The 17,220-nt window shown below is 45.6% G+C and overlaps 1 pseudogene; it reads left to right on the top strand.

The window, feature by feature from the left end:
• The first annotated feature begins 5,337 nt into the window (after positions 1 to 5,337).
• On the top strand, positions 5,338 to 5,813 carry LOC114223164 (large ribosomal subunit protein eL28 pseudogene; annotated as a pseudogene).
• Positions 5,814 to 17,220: the final 11,407 nt, after the last annotated feature.

Below are 17,220 nucleotides of genomic sequence, written 5' to 3'. Positions count from 1 at the left end.
CACCGCAGCTGCCATCGGGACAGGGGACTGCAAAGGGGGGAGATGCCCATCCAGCGGACATCTGTCTGTCTGTAGCTGAGTGACCGCAGGCCTCAGTTTCCTCATATGTAGCATGATTCTTGCTTTGAAAGTCCCATTGAATAATTACTTGTGTCCTGCTTTGGGGCTCATAAAGTCTCCTTCAGAAAGTGGTAGCTTGAAAAAAGGTGTTCCTGCCCCACCCCCAGTTCATTAAACCCCAGCACCATCACCCCCACCCCCACCCCAACATGGATTTCATGCAACTAAGGCTTTGAGACAAAGCTCCTTGGTCGCTGTCTCAAGCAAGAGTAAAGACACAAAACCATTTCTAGAGAGAAATTCTGTGGCCTGGGAGGACTGGGAGCCCAAAGGTGTATCCAAGAGATGACCTTAAACAATCCCTTCCTTTCCCGACCTCAGAGGCAAGAGGAGCTCTGGGAGATTGGAACTGACCCATGAGGCCCGTGAGAACATGGCAATTTCTGCCAGATCCCAGATTGTTGAGGAAAGTAGGGGAGCCTGGGAGTTGTAAGTTTTGACTCCTGCTCTGGCTCCACCACTTCTAGGATAAAATACAGAGCACTCAGTTAAATTTAAATTTCAGATAAACAACAATTTCTTTTTAAGTGTAAGTATGTCTCATGCAACATTTGGGATATATTATACTAAAAAATGTATTATATATCAGCACTTCAAATTTAACTGGACACCCTGTGTTTTGTTTGTTTGGGTTTTTTTTCCCCAAAATCTATGTATTAGTTTCCTATTGCTTCTGTAACAAATTGTTGCAAACGTGGTGACTTGAAACAACACAAATTTATTTTTTTATAGTTCTGCAGGTCGGAAGTCTAAAATCAAGGTGTTGACAGGGATGCATTGTCTCTGGGGACTTTAAGGGGGAATCTATTTTTTTTACCTTTTTAGCTTCTAGAGGCCACTTGCAATCCACAGCTCACGGCTCATGCCTCAAATCACTTCAGCCTCTTACTTTTGTTGGCACATCTACTACTGACTCTGATCCTCCTGAGTTCCTCTTTTAAATTTTTTAAAATTTTTCTTGTGGCAAGAGCACCTAACATGAGATCTACCCTCTTAACAAGTTTTTAAGTGTACAATACGTATCACTGGCTACAGATACAATGTGTCCTGCCCCCCTCTTATAAAGACTCTTGGGCCCACCCAGATAATCTAGGATTATCTCCCATCTCGAGATCCTTAACTTAATCACATCTTCAAAGTTCCTTTTATCATGTTCGATAAGATAATAACAGGCTCCGAAGATTAGGACAAGGATATGTGTGGGGTGCCATTACTCAGCCTACCACGATCTGGCAACCTTATGTGCAACCATGTGACCATAGCCAAGTCACTCAAATTTCCAAAGCCTCTAGTTCTTCATGGGCAAAAAAGCTGATTAAATAAGCTCATAAGGGGAAACACCTTGCTCCTGGCCAGGCAAACAGTGTTCTTACAAATGGCAGCTCTCATGGCAAAGGGCAAGGGATGATCCTCTCCAACCCTTGGTGTCCTAGTTACTGGAATAAACGCCTCTCCTCCTCCACCCAGACCCAGGGCCCATTGGTGGTACCGTCCAGGTTGCAATCCCAGATACTGCCAGCAGGAGGAGAAGAATACAGGTCTAGAACCTGCTCTCAAGGGCAGGGGAGGGTTGGGAGGTGATTCAGAGATGCCCTAGAAGTCCCTGCCCCATCCCTCAATTGAGGGCCATTACTTTTGGTTCCTCCTGGTGTTACATACCATGGAACCAAGATATTTTAGGATTAGAAGAGTCTCAGATAATCAGCAAAGAAAGTTTTCGTTTTTTGAGAGATTATATACACTAGGTACTATGCTAAATTGTTTGTATGATTTCAATTATACCTTACTACAACCCTGTGAACAGGAAGCTAGGATTGTCCCATGTACAGATGGGGAAACTAAAACCCAGAAAGGGAAAGTCACTTGCCTGGGGGCTCAAGATAATCAGTGAAAGAGCTGGGTTTGAGCCCAAGTCTGTATGCCAACACAGCCCCAAATTTTACTTTGCCTTGGAGGTTATGTTGCCTCTCTGTTCTTACAGGTTGGGAAGCAGGCTCAGAAGAGGAGAAGAAATTGCCTATGGTCCCATAGTAACTCCAAGATTGAGCTGGGATTTGAACTTCTGTCTTTTACTTTTCTGCATTGGACACTCAGAAGTAACACACTTGGAACTGCCCCTCGAAAGATCCATTTCCTTGGGGGTAAAGGGGGGGGTATGTGTCCCATTGTCTAGGGAGTCCTTAGAAGGATTCAGTAGAATGGCATGTGCAGAGTCCTGGTACCTTGGATCATGACATGTCTGTTAACTCATGACGGGCACCCCACTTGAGAGCAGAAAGGTCACTGGAGGGAGGGCAGCTTGTCCTGCATCTTGGTTTGGAGGGCTTCACACATCCAGCCCTCCTAGCTTCATCCAATCTCTGAAGAAAAAAATCTGGCCATTGGGTATGTTCTAAAGGAGGCCAGAAATGCCTGACCTATCACTGTTTTCTATCTTTTTTTTAAAGATTTTTTTTTTAAATTTATTTGAGACAGAGAGGGAGAGAGACAGAGCATGAGCCAGGGGGAGGGACAGAGGGAGAAGGAGAAGCAGACTCCCTGCTGAGCAAGGAGCTTGACGTGGGGTTCAATCCCAGGACCCTGAGATCATGACCTGAGCTGAAGGCAGATGCCCAACTGACTGAGCCACCCAGGCGCCCCTCTATCACTGTTTTCAGAACATGTGATTCTGACTTTGGACAATCTGCTAGAACCAGTTTTAGTATTGATTCTAAGGTAAGGCTTATTTAAGATAGCACTATGATATAGGGCATAGTTTCTCATCCACAACACTATTGGCTTTTGGGGCTGTGCAAGTCTTTTTTGAGGGGTGGGGGGTTTATGCCAACCTGTACATTGTAGGATGTTTAATGGCATTCTTGGTCTCTACCCACTAGATGACAGTAGCACCCCACACTTACGGTGGTGAAAAGCAAAAATGCCTTCAGACATTGCCAAATATGCACTAGGGAAAAAAATTGCCCCAGTTGAGAACCACTGGTATAGAAGAAAGAAAGTTGGCTTCTGGTGGGACAGACATGAGTCAGCTGGGCAACCTTGGAACAATTACTTACCTTGGCTTCTGCAACCATAAATTCTCTACTAACAGCTACCACTGATTGAATGCCTTTTTTTTTTTTTTTTTTTGGCAGTGACATGAACTCTTTGCTGGAATAATTTCATTTAATTGTCAATAACAGAATCCTGAAGGGACACTGGCTGGTGGAAGCAGGGAGGAAGAAGTAAGGGAGACAGGGAGAAAGTAGTCTGTATTATGCATCTTCTCTGTTCCATGCACGATGGCAGGTGTTTTCACATTTCGTTTATCCCTTGTCATTAGCTGTGTGATTTTGAGCAAACCACCCTGGGGCTCAGTTTCCTCATCTGTAAAATGATAGCAGCTGGGGAGTTCTGATAAGATGATGGCAGTGATGCCCAGCCCAGATTTAAATCCTCCTAAGTCCCCACATACAAACAGAAGCAAAATTCCATACCCACGTTTGCAACAAAACTAGGTGACAAGGTATTTTCAGGAACTCCACAAACAAATGAGTGAGGACAAATCAGCAACAGCTACGAGGCCTGAGTGCCACTAGGGCCTCTGTGGAGGAGGTATAAAAGGGAAGCAGCAAGGTGTCTAACAGACCTAAGAACAGGAGTCCCCAGATTGCAACATCTAGTTGTGGGAATGCCTGGCGGGGCAATTTGGAAAATAGCAGCCCAAACTGGGAAGGGTTTTGCCAGCTCCAGCTGGGGGAGTGCAAGGGGTCTGCCACGAGGCTTAAGGGCTGATAGAGTTTAATGCCCATGAATTCCAGAAATGACCACCAAGCCTTCCTTCTAGGACAGGTCCCATGCTGAGAAACACCTGGGAAGGAGATTGCAATGGAGCAGGATAGGGAAAGTAGAAATCAAGGAAAGAACTGGGCTAGATGAAAGTGGGGGAGGAGAACAGAGCCAGAAAACCTCAGAGGTAAAGCCAGATTTTTGTTAACAATAGGCAGAAACAACAAAATGGGGAGCTCTGTGAAAATACAAAAGTTTTCTTAACCAAGCCTCCTCTTAAATGTTCAGAAAAACTAATTTCACATAAAATGAGCAATGGAAAAGTTTCGAAGTCAAATCCTGGGAAAGCAAGATGGCTTAAAGAAGAAGGAAGAGGAAGAAGAGGAGAGAGAGAAAGAGAGGAGAGAGAGAGAGAGAGAGAGAGAGACTGAGACCGGGAGAGAGGAGAAGAACAGTCCTACAGACAATGAAAGCCACCCAGAAAAACATTAAAAAAAAAAAAGAGTAAAGCAAGTTAAAAACATGAACAAAATGATGTAAGACAAAAAAGAACACTATAAATCAGAACTATAGAAATTCAGAAACCAGGGACGCCTGGGTGGCTCAGTCGGTTAAGCGTCTGCCTTCGGCTCAGGTTATGATCCCAGGGTCCTGGGATCGAGTCCTGCATTGGGCTCCCCGCTCAGCAGGGAGCCTGCTTCTCCCTCTCCCTCTGCCTGCAGCTCCCCCTGCTTGTGCTTGCTCTTTCTCTCTGACAGATAAATAAATAAAGTCTTAAAAAATTTAAAAAAAAAAGAAATTCAGAAACCAGGTGCCAACTCATGAAAGAACCAGAGATAAAGGAAAAATTATCTTTAAAATGAAAAATGAACTGAATGGAATATAAGAGCAAATGAAAAAATAAAATCAACAGTTGAGATAAATAGAAAGTGAAAGGGGGGGCAATTTTTAAAAATTAAAGTTCAGTGAGGATATAAAAGAATTTGAGGGACAGGGACAAACATTGAAGTTCGGAAATGAAAATCTAACCTAGGAATAAGAGGAGTCATTGATGGGAAAAGTATGACAAAGAAACAACAAAAAACAAAAACAAAGCAAGGAATACTTCGTCGACCCAGAACAACCAATACCAAGGCACAATTTTGTAAAATTACTGGTTTTTAAAGAGAAAGAAAAAATTCTTTAGGCGCCCTAGGCATGAAGGCAAAAAAGAAATAAAATGAGATTCTCATCAGACTCTTCAACAGCAATGCTTTAAGGCAGAAGAAAATGGTATAATATGGTATGATATTCAAAGAAAGTACGAACCAAGAATTTATATCCAGCAAAACTGACCTTCTATAAAGACCCATTATTACCTTGCAAACACTCAGTATTTTTTCCATGAGCCCTTCCTGAGGAGTCTACTGAGATCAAGCTCCAGCCCAACAACATGTTTGGAGAGACATTGCCATGAGGACTGGTGGTAAGCCCTCGGTATGTATTTACTTGGAGAAGTAACACTAAAAGAGAGTTAAAAGAGGAACAAGCAGACCTACAGCACTGAGCCCAACAACCTGAAGGCTTGCAACTCGTTCCGCTACAAACGGGCTGATTCACCGCAAGACCGTGGGCGTGGAGCCGGCGGCCGACGGTAAAGGCGTGGTGGTGGTCGTGAAGCAGAGATCCGGCCAGCGGAAACCCGCCACCTCCTACGTTTGAACCACCATTAACAAGAATGCCCGGGCCACTCTCAGCAGCATCCGGCACATGATCCGCAAGAACAAGTACCGCCCAGATCTGCGCATGGCTGCCATTCGCAGAGCCAGCGCCATCCTGCGCAGCCAGGAGCCTGTGATGGTGAAGAGGAAGCGGGCCCGCCCCACCAAGAGCTCCTGAGCACCTGCCCCTGCCTCTAAAGCAATAAAGATGTCAGCCTCCTCAAAAAAAAAAAAAAAAAAAGAGAGAGAGAGAAATGAAGTTTATAGTGCCTACATGCTTTAACAGTGTAGCTATATAGTACAGTCCCCCAAAGTGGTGGGGAAGGGGCACAGTGGATGCAAACATTTTTGTATCCATTTTCAGTATTCTAGTCGGTAGCGGCAATTTTACCATTGTTATTCTGAGACTGTTGCATGTATAAAGTGGCAAATCAGTTATTGTAGAACCTTTCAAGTTTTTCATCTCCTGTGTCGAAAACTAAAGTTATATGTGAGGTATACATATATATACTCTGTAATCTATATTAATAAATACATAATAAAATCTATGTATTTATATAAAATACCTAATTCTATTCACTAATAAGGCCTAGAAACAATGATCATCTAGTAACAGGGAGCATACATAACACTCAGTTTATGAGTGTTGAAATGCCCTTTTCTATTTAAGAAAATAGAAGGACCTCTTGGAGAAATTGATGATTCTAGAGGTGTGACAGGAAATATACAAGATGAGCCTGGAATATCTTGTCATACCAGATAACAAGGAAGCCTTCAAGGCTATCCAGTGGACTTAGAAACCAACCTAATGCTGGTACCATTTCAGCCGCAGCCAAGATTATACTTGCAATCGATTGAAATGCGTCAAATATGTTTCAGTAAGTTCATAATGATACTCAGCAAAAACACTAACTGATCACCTTCTGAAGATAGTTTAGAAACAAATTATACTCTTAAAAAACTACGTAAATAAAACAGAAGAATCGAATATTTGTTCCACCTTTCCTATATGAACTGTACCACTGGGTGACCAAATAATAGATTAAGAAAACATCTTCTTATAAAATTATTACAACTGATACAGGAAAACAAAATGATACAATATTGCCATTTTGCAACCTACTATGAGTTAGTGTATGTAACCATTGTACACAATAGCTGCTAATATCGAAGAAGGGCAAACTGTAGCCACGTATGTGCTTCTTGATAAAAGAACACAGAACCACCTATAATCATGCCAGAGGGATGGAAACTGGGTGACTGAGCTGCTAATACGCAGGGAAATGCAGAGGGCAAGGGCCATGTTGAATATTGGACTGTGAGGATGCAATAGACAAAATCCAGACTTTGAGAAACTCTATGGGTCAAACAGGAGAACAGATAAACCACAAGGAAAAGAAAGAGATTGGGGGTGGGGATATATGGCTTAAAACATATATTAAGTTTTTTTTTAAATGGGCAAAATGGAAATATAATGTCTAGGGATGCACATTCAAATGATTAAGCAAGGAAATAATTGCTATGAAAGTCAGGTTAGTAATTACTTTTGGGGGAGGGGCTATGATTGAGAGGGGGTACATGGAGGGGCTTCTGGGGTCACTGGCAAAGTTTTATTTCTTCACCTGGGTGGTGGTTACCAGGATGTTTGCCCCCCAAATAATCACTAAGCTGCAAATTTAATTTGTATGATTTTCCACATCTGTGATTTGTTTTATAATATAAAGTTTTTAAAAGATGAAAACAGAACTACCTACTTCACAGTGTGTGTGTGTGTGTGTGTGTGTGTGTGTGTGTGTGTGCATATACACATGTTTGAATATCTGGCTTCTGGTGCATAGTAGGTCCAACAGCCTTACTGGTGTGATTTCAGCACCATTGCTAACATTACTAACTTGTGTGACTAATCAAAAATAGTTAATACTCGGGATGTTTGGGTGGCTCAGTCAGTTGGGTGACTGCCTTCGGTTCAGGTCATGATCCTGGAGTCGCAGGATCGAGTCCCACGTCGGGCTCCCTGCTCGGTGGAGAGTCTGCTTTTCCCCCTGACCCATCCCCCTCTCATGCGCTCTCTCTCTCTCTCTCAAAGAAATAAATAAAACCTCTAAAAAAATAGTTAATACTCATTAAGTGATTATTATGTGCCAGGCACCATTCCCAGTACATCTGATCTAACAGCATCCTCATAATTCTATTATTATTATTCCCATTTTACAGAGAAGAAAACTGAGAGTTGGAGAGGTCACCTGTGGCCACACAGCAGGTGGTAAAGCAGCCTGGTTTTGAACCCAGGCAGTCTGCCTCCACAGTCCATACTTGCGCCCACTGCATATATAACTTACTGGTTTTCATTTGGTGTCCAGTGGCCTTGTTTGCAGGCATAACTTTCCCCTACCGTGTGCCTGCCAGTGTGTGTGCCATCTCTTGACACTCATTACCTGAATCTCACAACAACCCTGGTGGGTGGAGGTGCTTGTTAGTTTGCATTTGACAGATGGGAAAACCGGAGCCAGAGAGGCAAAGGAACTTGCCCAAAGCAAATGGCAGTTGGTGTTGGGGGGGTGGTAAATTGTGGATGGGAAGGGTTCATACTCTTTGGCCCTCGGGATTCGAAAGAACAAAATGTTCCATACTCTTAAACAGATTCTCATCTGATGGATCTGACCCAGTCTGAGGTCATGGGTTGCCCAACCAGCCGTCCGGAGCCTGACTTGGCTTGAGAAGTGTCCAGACTAGGGCTGGGAGAAGTCAAGGGCTTGGCAAGCACCAGACATGCCTGACCCCAACCAGGGGATCATGCGAAGCTTGTGACCCATGGGCCTGGCGTGCCTCAAGGAGCCAGAGACTTCTGTTAGTCTCTGTGCCAGCCTTTTTGCTCATAAGCCTTGGAGTCAGGCGGGCTGGCCACATCTCTGAGCTTGAGATAAAGAGGTGAGTGGGGCTGGCTCTGTGGATTTCCCGTAAGAGGCGAGAGCCCAGCTGTGTTTTTCTGGTCACATATTGATTGATTTTTAAATCTGAGTCAGCATGACCGTTTGGAGGTACAGGGTGTCCTCTCTGTTTCCAGGGGCCCTAGATCCCAGCTGGGCTGAAGCATTTCCAAAACAGGGCCTGGAATGGTAGGGGACCAAGAGGGGTGGAGGCTCCACACTCCCTGCCCTGCCAATACCAGCAAAAAAGCCCACCCAGACCACCCTCCACTGTATTAGTAACATGCGGCAGTACTGAATCCTTACCAGATGCTGGGCACTGTGCCACACACTTTATATATACTCACCCCACCAACCTTGTGGAGATGCTCTCAGGTAGGGGCTCTTATGAGTGCCACTGGACAGGTGGGAAAACTGAAATCAGCAGGGGAAAATCACCTGTCAGTGGTCACACAGGGATGGAATTGCAGGTCTGTGATTGTGGGATCCTAGAGAGTCAGTATCTGGTAACACTCTATATATGTCACTCAGCCCTCACAGTGACCCCATGGTGTAGGTATTGTCACCTTCATGAAGATATGAGAAAACGGAGGCTCGGGGAGGTGGATGGGACTTGTACAGTGTTGCTCTAAAGCTCTGCTGTGACAGCCAGCGAAAACTTTTCAAGAGCACAGTCCAAAGCCCACAAGTGCTAAAATTTGGCCATGACCACTTAAAACCCCGATATGTATTATTACCCCTCCATTCACCCACAGTTCTCCTATGGTAGGGAGAGGGGGCAACAATCCTTCGGTGGCCATCTTCTTGGAAGAGTGGAATGGAATGGTGGGGGCTCTTGGGGGGGGGACAATTTGAAGAGCTTAATGTGGGCAGGGATGTCTGGAGGTTGGGAGAAATGGGCTGCCCAGCTGCGCTGGTGAAGGAGCTAGAGCGTGTGGGTGTGCTGAGGTCAGCCTACACTCCCATGTGCTCCAAGGCAAAGGCTGCCGCGGTGTTTCCCATGGACCAGCATGAGCAGAGAGCACCTACAAGGGGTCCAAGCTTACCCCTTGGTCAGTTGGGACAGTGCAGTCGTGTCCCACAGGATCTTGTGGAGGGACAGAGGGGTGGTAGCAGCAAAAAGGTAGAGTTGGATGTCAAATTCCTAGGGCTGAGAAAGGAGTTGCTAGAGACCCCTTGGAAGAGAGGTGCATCCATCAAGGTCAAGGGTGAGAAGGGCCTGTGGCATTGGCCATCTCCATGAGCCCACAACAGTGTCCCATGACAGAAAGGGGCAGCTTAAATCGGGTACTAGAGAGCTCAAAACCAGCCAGCATGGTGGCAGGTCAAGTGAGACCCTTCCTCTCTCCTCTCCATCTCTACCCAGCCCCCTCAGCCCCACCTCTGGGGAAGGGGAGGAGAAAGAGAGGAGCTTCCTACACCACCTCCCCACCGCAGCAGGCTGCCAACCTGAAGCAGGACCAAGCTGGCCCAGGGGAGAAGCTTTAAATGCAAATCAAGCTGGGAGTTGTGATCAGTAGCTTTACTGGACATTCTAATTTCTAAATCGATACTGTGTGTGTGACCTAGAGTAATTATAGAATTGTCTGTTTCTGGAGAATAAGCAGAAAAGTAACGGGGATGCGTTTTCACCTAGTGGCAGAGAAAATGTCTCTCCACTGAATAAATTTTAAAAGGGACGCTGGGAGACAAAAATAAAGGTGTGTTTAGATTACGTCATTAGTTGGGTTTGTTCAACATGCTGGTTGCAGCAGGATGGATGATTCTCTAAGACTAGCCTGGAGGTGAATATTCCCGAATGCCCTAGAGCTTGCTTCCTGAGGCAGGCAAGAAGTGTGGGTGCCTCTGGGGACCTCAAGTCCTTCCTTTATGGGACCAGCGCCCCCTCCCGCCCCCCAGATGCTTCAGTGGTTGGCGTCTGATGTCTTATTGTGTCTCCTTCTCCTGAGCACTGTGACCTCGGAAGTCACCTCACCCAAGAGGTGATCCTCCTCATCCACAGGTGGTTCACAGCCAACGACCTGGAAGAGATACCAAAGGCCAGCCCCCTTGCCGGACTTTACCTGAGAGCAAGTCTCTGCTTGGTCCTGTCCCATCCTGCTTTCCTCCCTCCCTATGGGTTCCACCCTTAATAAATCACATGTGCTCCATCCCTGCCTCAGGTTCTGTTTCAAGGGAACCCGACCGAAGACAGCCCTGAGCCCCAGGAGGCATTCTATGACTGGGCCATTTACTTCATTAGCAATTCTCCTGGATCCCAAATCAGACAGAGGGACCTAGGTTCAAATCCCAGTACAATCCCTTAACTGCTGTGTGACCATGGCCAATGTCTGCTTACCCCACCTCGGTTTTCCCATGTGTAAAAGAGAGGAAAAAAAAAAAACAAAAAACAAAAAACCAACCACTCCCCTCAAGTCTTTATAAGGATGAACCATTCACACCCCCTGAGCACAGTGCCTGTAACAATCACTGCTTCTCTTATTCCTCCGGGCTAGGAGCGCTGACTTCACACGAAGGAGGCAGCTTTTACCATCTGGTTTGAAGGTGTGTGCTGGGGTAAGGCCCCAGACCATGGGATGGCAGGGGGTCAAGCGTAATCAAACAGCCATCTCTTAGAGACACCTACAATCTGCTTGTCCTGATATTCTGGGTTGTCTGTGTGCTAGCTCACTGTGTCTTCACTACCTTTCAAAGCTGTTATGGTTATTTCCACTCTACGCAGGAGAAAACTGGGCTCCAGAGGGGCTAAGGGACCCCGGTGGGGGTCACAGGTGAAGAGACGCTAGTGCATCTAGCTGGAATGGTTAAAATTAAAAAGACTCACCCTAGGGGACTGGGACTCTTGGTATACTGCTGCTGGGGACTCAAGATAGCACAGCTGGTTTGGAGAGCGGTTTGCAGTGGCTTTTGAAAAAGTTAAACATACACTTACGTGACTCAGCAAAGCCACTCCTCGGCACTTGCCCTCGGGTAACGGGAGTGTCTGTCCACTCGGAGACGTGCGCAAGAATGTTCTTAGCAGTTGTATTTATAATGATCCCAAACTGGGGAAAACAATGTCCAACCCCAGGGGAATGTGATACATGAACTGATATACGTATAATAAATAAAAGGGCAATAAAAAGGATCGAACTGTTGGTAGGTACAAAAACCTGGGTGAATCTCACAATAATTATGCCCAATGAAAGAAGCCAAACAAAAAGGGTACATCTTGTACGATTCCATTTCTATAAAATTCCAGAAATGTTGAAGTAATCTATAGTGAAAAGAAAGTACCCAAAGTGACCGTGGCGGCATGGGAATGGGAATGGGTGTGATGAGGAGATGGCTTACACCGTGGCACCGGGAAACTTTCGGAGTGATGGAGACATTCATCATCTTGATTGTGGTGATGGGTTCATAGGTATGCACACATGTCAAAACCCATCAAATTATGCAATCTAAATAGGAATTGTTCATTGTACATCAATTATGCCTCAATAATGCTGTTTTTTTGTTTTGTTTTGTTTTTAAACTGGAGAGTGGCACAATTAGTATTTGAAGTCATGTGAATCTGATGTGAAACCACGTGGGAGCTGGTGAGTTATTAAAAGCCCCACTTTCTTGGCTGGAGACATAAAGTCAGCCCAAATGACATCACCTCCAGGAAGGCTTCCATCCCCTCCATGGTAAACTACGGCTTTTCAGAAATTGCCTCTCCCATGGCCTGGGTCCACACTGCCCTTCTACCTGCCTTTGGGATTTTGTCAGTGGCTCTTTGCTCCACTTGGGGACCTTCCCTTGCATTCTCCCCCATATTGTCCTTCAAACGTGCCGGTGGAGAGCCCAGGACCAGAATCAGACCCACCTGGGTTTGAATCCCAGCCGTGCCATTTACACCAGCTGTCTGTCTGACCTTGGATGGCTCCTTTACTTCTTTGAGCTTCAAATTCTCTGAATAATAATAGAAGCTACCTCGAGATTGCCTCAAGGATCAAATGAGAGATAGTTCGAGTTAACCAATTAGCATAGGGCCTGGTGTGTAATAAAGCACTCAATAAATGTTAACTATTATTGATCTTCACCTGGGCAGTGGCTGCTGACTGTTTCAGTTTCTCAGCCTTTGAATCAAGTACTCACCGCCCCAGCTATATTTATTGACATGGAAGGATGCCCAAAGCATACTCTTGGGGCAGGGGGTGAGAAGCAGGCTACAAACAATATATACCTCACAGGTCATTTTAAGGATTAAAAGGGGGAAAAAAGGACATGTATCTCTTCGCCTGGTGTGTGACACACAGGAAGCACTCACTGAAAGCTAGCTGAGACTGTTGTTGATGTGAAAGCATTTTGTAGCCTGTCCAATGCCACTTTCAAATATAATCATGTGAGTTCCTAGGAACAAGATGTTTGCGATTGTGCTGGGACAGCGAAACACAGAGACCTTCTGCCTGCCTTCTCACGAACTTCAGGGGGCTACTGTGGGCAGGGCTAGCGTTGGACTTGGGACCCATTAGTCTGATGTGGATTTGGGTACTTTCTTCTGTGTCCTGGAGCAAAAGAAAAGCAAAGCACTGCCCTTTAGCATTGAGACTCAGAGCTTGGATAAAGGGTATTCTTTGCAGTAACTGAGGTGCTATGACAAAATGTAGACACTTGAGGGCACTCCAAGCAATCTGCAATAGAGAAAATCACAAAAGAGGGTGATAATAATAATAATATGAACACTGTGGTTACATTTAACAGTGGCTTTCCTTTATTGAGTTCTTACTATGAGCTCCTCAAATGTGCTAAGAGACCCACAACCTTTATCTTATTTTATCCCTTTGAGCACCCTGTCAGATACTATTTACTTAAGATTTTATAGATAGAGTGTATTGCTCTTTAGAATTTTTAAACATTTTTTTTAAGGAGTCACAATTCACAGATCTTGTAAAGTGGGCAAATATTAGGCGTACAGCTTGGAGAATTGTTACAAGTGTGTATACACACGTAACCCTGCATCCAGATCAAGATATATGACTTTTCTTGAAGCCTTTCCACACACCCCACCCCCCCAACCCCCGGCAACTGCTATCCTAACTTCTATCGTCATTTATTCCTTTTGCTTGCTTTTGAACTTTGTATGAATGGAACCATACATATATAATACTTAGGGTTGCCAGCTTTAGCACATAATGAATTTGAATTTCATCTGGGAAATATTTATGCTAAAAAAAATTTCACTGTTTATCTGAAATTCAAATTCACCTGAACACCTTGTATTTTACCTGGGAACTCTAGTGTCTTTCGCACCTGGCTCCTTTCAACATAATTGTGAGATTCACCCATGTCATTATAGTTATTGGTAATTTACTCTTTCTTCATTACTATTTGGTATTCCACTCTACAAATATACCTCAATATATATACTACTTCTACTGTTGATGGGGAAGGGAAGGTTAGTCCTAGAGTCTTATTAAGCAGGTGCACTCTGTGGTGCATCAGAGGCCTGGGGGATTTGAATTCCAACCTCACCTCTTAACTAGTGAGATGTTAGCCAGGTGACAATCGCCCTGTGCCTCGGCTAGTTTAACCTTAACATGGGCTAATAATAGTACCTCAAAGGGTGTTGTAATGTTTAAAGGAGACATTACCATTGGGAGATATAAACCACTTAGAACAGGGCCCAGCACACAGGTGGTGCTCAATCAATGTTGCCAGTGTCATTATACCCATTAGGCCCAGGAGAAAACTGAAGTTCAGAGGGACCTAGAGAATTGCTCAAAGTCACATACCTAGGAACAGAGCCCTTTTGTCACTGATATCGGTGAAATTGGAGTCATTTATTCGTGCAACAATTTTCGTTGAGCATCTACCATGCACCCGGCACTGTTTTAGACCTTGAAGTGAAACAATGAGCAAAACAACCAAAGCCCCCCAACCCCTTATGAAATGTACATTCCAGAAGAGCTAATATTGCAAACAGCAATATTACCTTTGCTTATTAGTTAAATGAAATACTGTCTGGAAAGTACTTAACATGGAGCCACGCACGCATTACCGTTCCAGAAACAGCGGCGATTAGCCAGATCAGAGCAATCTCTGTGGCAATGCTGTGTGATGGGTATCAGCAGTCCCATTTTACAGATGAGAAAACTGAGGCTTGGGGAGGTTAAGGCACTGGCCCAAGGTGACACAACTCGTACTGGCAGAAGAGGAATTCAAAGTCACGTCCACCTGACTCCAAGCCCTCTTGAATTTCTCAGTGCTTGTTTCTCAGTCTTGAGCTCTGCCTCTGGAATCCAGATGTTAGAGGCTCAAGTCGCAGCTTTGTGACCCCGGTTTAAGTGACTTGCTGTCTGTGAGCCCTAGTTTCAGCACTGCTGCACCGGATTGCCTTGGGGATCTGTGGAGAGCTCCCGGTGCAGATACAGGCGGAAAATAAACAGCCTCGAGAGGATGCAAGTGTGGGGAGGGGGCTCCTGCCTGTGGGAGCTGCTCGGCCCTTAAATTAAGACCTTACTTACATAAACGAGCTTATAGACATGGAAAGGTGCCTAGCATATCTTGTTGGGTATTTTTAAAAATCAGGTTCTAAAACTGCAAGCAGGTGTAGCGCTCATGTGCGGAACCGTGAGGGTGCTGTTCTAAGTGCTCTGTAAGTAGTTAGCTCAGTTAGTGCTCCTCACAGCCCTGGGAGCCAGGTGCTGCCATGGGACAGTTTTGCCGGTTGGAGAAACTGAGGCAGAGGAGAGTTGATAGCTAGCTTGTGACGTTTTGACTTCAGCACTTGAGCGCTTACTAAGCTCCTTTAACCTCTGCTAAGGGTGGTTTTCCTCTGGGTGGTAAAATTTCGGTGTTTTGAACTTCGAATTTCTCTGTGTTATTTGAGCTTTTGTGATATGTAGGTTTTGTTTTTATAAAAAACAACAATACACAGGGTCTTAAGGAGGGTTTTTGATGTCCTTAAGAATCAGCTGTGAACACTTACAGGGATAAGCCACTCCCAATCTTTTTCTGTGGTGGGGAGACCATAGTCCTTGGAGTTGGAGACCCAGGGTCCAGCTCTTACATCCTCCCACCCCAGGGTTGGGGGTCCACCAGGGAAGCAAGGCCCCTGGCACAGGGTAGGCCCTCAGCATGTGTCCACTGGCTACAGGGGGATGAATCGCTGTGCCTGGTCTTGCTCTCTACCTCTACCACCCAGATCTGCACCCTGCCTTCCCCTGGGGCCCTGAGAATTAATGAATGAACCAAATCACCATAACTTGCTAATGTTTACAGGTTTTTAGAAGTGGCAAGAGACACGAGACCCAAGAGAGGGGTGATGAATGGTGGCCCATTGGGCTGGGAGGGCATGGCAATCTGAGAGCCCCGAAATCCCAGCCCAGGCTGGTAGGATAGGAAGGGGCCGCTGGGAGTTTTCTGCCCGTGACCTCACTCATGACCCTGGCTCCTATCGCCCCAGCCTCTCTAAAAGACCGGGCCCACAGGGCCATAAATTCCTGCTGTCGTTAGTTAGTATCTCTATAGCCCAGTCTTTGCCAGGAGCCCTATGATTATTTTTATCACGTACAAGTCCTGTAATTATGTTTTATCGCTTTTTTTCTCATAGCAGTCTCGCAAGTAGGGCTAGTTTTGCTCTCTTTTGGTCTGGAGTTAGGGGAACCCAGGTCCTGGAAGGTTTCAGAGAATTTTCTGGCTCTGCCCCAAACTCCAGGGAGGGTCAATGTTTAAACCCACAGCCCCTCTGTGTCCAGGCTGGAACTTTGTGTGAGGCCAGAGGCGGGGGGGGGGGGGGGGAGGGTGAGACCTGAGGGGTGGAAACTGGGAACCGTTGGGAGCCAGGGAAAGGCCTGAGGCTTGGCTACTTGTAAGCCCTATGACCTAGGGCAAGTCATTCAACTCTCTGTGCTTCAGTTTCTTCATCAGTCAAATAAGGATGTAATATAGTGCCCATCTCATAAGTTAGTGCATTTAGGTGCTCAGTAACTGTGAGGTTCTATTTAACCTTGAGTTGGGACCTGGATTCTAAACTCAAATCCTTGCCTACTGGATGACTTGGGTGAGTCTCTTGCCCTTTCTGAGCCTCAGATTCCTCAACTGTAAAATGGGTATAATCTCGCCTGCCTCACACCGTGGCTTTCTTGTCCCTGGTCCCATCAGCCTGGTCTTCCTGAAGCCCTCAAACTGCCAACTCTTCCCCCTGCTTGGAGCTAAGCCCAACCCTCCCATCCCCAGCTTTGCGGGGTAACTCTCCGTTATCAACTCAGACACCCTTCCATCCCCCCCCCCCCCCGCCGCCACTTCTTTTCGTCACCGGGTCAATAAATATTTATTGAGCACCTACTATGTGCCAGGACTGTAATAGGTGGTAGGTAGGACAGGGTAAAGTCCATGTCCTCATGAAGGGGAGATAGACAATGAACTAAAAAGAGATTAAAAATAAAACAAAACAAAAAATCCCAAGGCAATTGCAGACTATATCATATACTTCATAAGGGAAAATTATAAGAGGAAGTAAGCGGGGAAGGTCGCTTTCCAGAAAGGCCTCTCCAAGGAGACACTTGTGTTTGAACTAACAATTTATTGAATAGGCACATGGCACAAAATTCAGGCAGTACACATCACCCAGCCAAAGAGGCCCCTGTGTTGCCAGTTTCTTGGGGGGTGGGTGACATTTGTGGCAATATCTGAATCATGAGAAACAGCAGCTGTTTGAATGTGCGGGAGAGGAGTCAGCCAGA

Source organism: Eumetopias jubatus, unplaced genomic scaffold (assembly GCF_037043125.1).
Source record: "Eumetopias jubatus isolate StellerSeaLion01/CBP00866 unplaced genomic scaffold, mEumJub1_p1.0 scaffold_9, whole genome shotgun sequence".
In the NCBI taxonomy this organism is placed as follows: Eukaryota; Metazoa; Chordata; class Mammalia; order Carnivora; family Otariidae; genus Eumetopias; species Eumetopias jubatus.
Note: the sequence above shows the minus strand (reverse complement) of the source record. Positions and strands in the feature narration are given on the sequence as shown.